This window comes from Heterocephalus glaber, unplaced genomic scaffold (genome assembly GCF_053883595.1).
Source record: "Heterocephalus glaber isolate CG9 unplaced genomic scaffold, H.glaber_assembly_v1.0 deba00001058, whole genome shotgun sequence".
NCBI classification, from domain to species: domain Eukaryota; kingdom Metazoa; phylum Chordata; class Mammalia; order Rodentia; family Bathyergidae; genus Heterocephalus; species Heterocephalus glaber.
In genome coordinates, this window is record NW_028258184.1 from 2,353,240 (window position 1) to 2,358,053 (window position 4,814).

The following is a 4,814-nucleotide window of genomic DNA, read 5'->3' on the forward strand; positions in this document are numbered from 1 at the left end:
AGGGAAAATTATGAGAAAGAAAAAAAAATGGAATCAATGTCTGTCTAAATAGAGAAGGGTAGAGGGCGTGAAGGGTGCACAGGCAATGAGGAAAAAATAAGAACCAAGATACATCATGTACAGGTACAAGCAACCAGTGATAAATGTAAATGTATTTTATACCTAAAATGCACCAATAAATATATATATAAATAAAATTTTTTTTAAATGAGAGGTTAGCCATAGTTCTGATCGGTACTTAATAATAATGACTGTACTAAACATAAAAATCGGTTTTTGTTTATTTATAGCAAACTTTAGCTTTGCCCTGTGCCAGTATTGTAGCCAGTGAGATTTATCTGAGCCACAATTATTGCTAATTCAAAACTTATTTAGAGCATACTTTAGTAAGAATTTAAAGATGCAATCCAAGCCCAGATTTTCATGTTTTATCAGTTTTAACAAATTTTTGGTAAATGGAAGGCTCTCTCTAAAGTAAATATGAATTTACATTAAAAAAAACCTTTTTGTTATGGAAAATTTCAAAACATACATGACAGCAGAAAGTATAACAATGAACAGTACATTACCCATCCTGAATAACCACTAACTCAATCATGTTATTATCATACCACAAAAAATTAATAGATATTCTTACAACTAGCAAATTCCTAAACAATGTTTATATTTTTCTAAATGTCATGTATTTAAGTTTGTTTGAAATAGGATCCTAATGAGTTCATACATTTTAGTTGCTATATCTCTTTTTTCCGGTACCTGGGATGACACTCAAGGCCTTGTGCTTGCAAGGCAGGCACAGCGCCACTGAGCTAAATCCTCAGCCCCATCTCATCTTTTCTTTAGTGTATCTCTCTCTCTCTCTCTCTCTCTTCTCTCCCCCTCTTTCCCTCTTTTGTACTTTCTCCTCTCTTTCATTTATTAAAAGTTATTTTTTGAATAATCTAGGCATTTCTTGTTGAAGAGGTTTACCAGTTTGGCTTTTGAATGTCACTTATCACCATTTTATTTTTATTTAAGACACTAGAATCACTTTCATTGCATTCTCTCCAAAAGCCAATGTTAAATGAAGAAATTTTTCTAATTTCAATCAGGTGTGTGACTATGCATTAAAGTTTCTATGCATTTCTTAATGTATATGTAGAATAGGGATCCTCAAACTCACCAGCCAAAGAGCAAAACTTCTACTAATATTCAAATTACAATAATTTGGAGTCACTATAATCTAAATGCAAGAATTTACTCATCCTACAATGTCTCCCAGATGTTTTAGAGTCCTTGAAAATTCCCCTTGTACATAAAAAGTGGAGTCCCTCAGGGTCACGTGTTGCTGTTTCTCCTTATACGTGATTATAGCCACTGTCCCTTGTTTCCAACATCTGCAGCACTGGTGACCTCCCTAAAAATGTTGTTGCTCCCACCATGGTGTTCTCCAAATGTTCACAACCATTGGCTAATGGGTAGGAGTCCATTTTCTCTTCCCTGTGGCTCAGTCTCCTGGTATGCAACAACATTTCAGAGACCAAACACAATTTGAACAAGATTTTACTGAACATTCTACCATGAAGGAAGCCAAACACAAAGAAACTGAAATTGTAACCACATGTGATCCTTCTCAGAACGTACAGACTGAATTATGTCCTTAGATTTCTTTTTTTTTCTTAAATTCTTTTATTGGTACATTTTAGGTATACAACACAATTGCATTTCTCTTTGGGAACTTGTACCTTTATATGATGCATCTTGGTTCTTATTTTTTCCCCATTCCTAGCCCTCCCTTCACGCCCTCCACCCTTCCCTATTTACAAAGACTTTATTTCCATTTTTTTCATTTCTCAGCATTTTTCCTTTCCCTTCTTTCCTTTTCCCTGCCCCTCCCACTACCCCTACCCCTTTGGACCTTTTCTTCGTATTTTGCATTATCGATTATTCATTCTAATCATTGGTACATTTTAGGTATACAATATAATGACATTCATCGTTGGAAATTTGCACCTTTACATAATCTCTCTTGGTTCTTATTTTTCACCCTTGCCCAGCCCTCCCTTCAACCCCTCCATTCCTCCCTATTTACAAAGATTTTGTTCCTATTTTTTCCATTTTCTCATATTAATTCCATACCCTTCTTTCCTTTCCCCTAGCCCTCCCACTTCCTTCCTTAGATTTCTTGAAAGGTATTCCTTCTTTACCTATCAGTCTACTTTTAATAGGTTTCACCCTTATCTCACGCCATACACAAAAATGAATTTAACATGTGTCATACATCTAAAGTTCACAACCAAAAATATGAAGACTTTAAAAGAAAATATAGAATATCTTTGCAGGTGTAGAATAGGCAGACTCCTTAAAGAGAACATTAAAATTTTTGAAACAAAACGAAATTATACTTTATGAAAGTTAAAAATTTCTACTCAATTAAAAATATTAATGAGAAAATAAAAACATCTGCCACAAACTGGGATAAGCATGTGCGAGATATCTGGCAAAGAAATTCATTTAAAATATATAAGTAATTCCTAAAAGTCAACAACACAAATTAGCCAACTCAATTTTTAAAATAAAGCCTTAGAAGATCTTTTACAAAGAAAGATATATGAATGACCAGAAACTACATAAAAAGCCGCTTGATATATCATAAAGTCACTAGGAGAGTGCAAATTAAAATCACAACAAAGTAGTTCTCATCTTCCATAATGCCTAATATTTGAAATATCTAAAACACAACTTTTTATGAAAATGTACAGCAAATAACACTCTCATGCTTTTCTGAGTGATACTGTAAAATTGTCAAAAACTTTGAGAAAATGGGCAACTATAATAATGTTAACCATGTAACTACCCAAACTATCTAGCAATTATCTTGTAGGTATGTATCAAATAGAAATTAAAGCATATCATTATAATAATACTTACAAGATAATTTCATAGCAACTTTATTCATTATAGACTTAAACTGTACTATAGAAACATCTCACCAACAGGTAAATGACTTTTAAAATTGCGATACATTCATACATTGTAGTATTACTCAGCAAGGAAAAAGGAACACATACTATTGATATAACAATAACAGAGATGAATTCTAAAATCATTATGCTTAATTTGAAAAAAGAATCCCAGGAATACACACACCATTGTTGTTATGAAATGCAACATGAATGTTACCAAGGTAAAGGAAATCAGAAGAATGGTTGCTTGAGGTTAGCAGAAAACACATTGACTGGAAAGAGACAGGAAGATATTTTCTGAGGTGATAAAATGCTCTATACCAAACTTGGTCTTTAAAATCTGTGTATTTTATTGTTACATAAATTGTAACTCAATAAAAAGACTCTTCTTTTTAGAGGAAAGTACATATTATGTACCAGATAGTATGGAAGTTATTATAACGAGCAGATACTGTGTAAAATGGATACAGTCCCTAGTTTCATTTCTGAAGCTCAAGTCTACAATTGGGATATGAAATATAACATAAATATATCTATAACACAAGTTCCAGTCATAGCGACTTAACAGTTAGAGGAAAGAAACAATGCTGTCATTTAAATTCTCCCTCTTCATTCTTTACTTTCCCAATTCAAAGTGAGCCACTTGGCAGGATGTGTAACAGTGTTAAGTTTGTCCAGGAGTCACTGGGTATGGCTTTGCCTTCTTGTTCAATGGGAAGTTTACATCTGAACATAATGATCCATCAGGACAGAACAGATAATCCAGTTTTAAATGTACTATGCGTAAGAGCATCAGTGATCCTATACACCGTGAGAATTGCCAAGTCCAGTCCAAGTCCATTCTTACAACCTCTCTTAAAGACTCTCATGGCATTCTGACCTTCCCAGAGATTTCTGTCTCATTTCCTATTTCTTTGTGAGCCATAGTTTTCCTTAGCAAATAAAGTATTTCAAGTGAAAAGCGTACGTTCAATTCTGGACATACTTAGAAATGCAGTGTTTTATTAAGATCCACCATCAGCCTGAAGTGTATTATCTGAGTCCACACTTAAGGAATTACCCCAGTACAAACCTTTCCCCTGGTCCTAGAACAAGGGTACGGCTAACAGATACCACAAGGTTCCAAATGATCCATCCAATGTATGAGATCCGCATGGAAAGAGTGTGACATCAAGTCCCAGCTGCGCATGGAGGGACAGCTTGCCATCAGCTGTCCTGAGAATTTCCACAGTCTTTGCTTTTCTGTTGTTGACTTTATAACCTAATTTCCATTTGTCTCAATGTGCTGGCCACCAGAGTGGCTGTCCATCTTCAGTAGATTGACCACAAGATAGCTTTAACAGCACAAGGCAAATGCTTTGTCTAAGCAGTTAATGTAAGCAGATTAGTGAGACAGGAGACTTGTTTCCTCCTATTACATAATAGTTGTTTCATAAAAGTTCTGTAAAGAACCTCAGTTGTTCTAGGACTAATTCTAATCTATCCTTCAAGTGGAACAAAAATAACTCCATCTCTACACACATTAAAAGAAAATTAAAGCAATGTAAAGCAAATAAATATTTTCCCAAAACAACAAGTTGAAAGACATAGGTGACATTGACTAAAATATTTGGTCATCAATTTACAGTATGTTATCATCATAACTCTTTAACTTTTTAGGTTAAATTACCTATGTATTTGAATTATTTCAAGCTTTTCCTACAAATTGTGTTTGCCTCCTATACATTCATTTCACAATAGGGATTTAGGATCCAGAAATAAACTTCACCTGAAAAGGGAATTCAAGTTTTCATGTCTTCCTTTGCTGTGTGTTAAAAAAAAAAAGCTCATTTTCATTTGTTTATCTTTTTCATTTGTTTTGGTTTTCTT

The 4,814-nt window shown here is 33.9% G+C and overlaps 1 pseudogene; it reads left to right on the plus strand.

The window, feature by feature from the left end:
- The first annotated feature begins 298 nt into the window (after positions 1 to 298).
- LOC147828519 (U4 spliceosomal RNA) lies at positions 299 to 467 on the plus strand (annotated as a pseudogene).
- Positions 468 to 4,814: the final 4,347 nt, after the last annotated feature.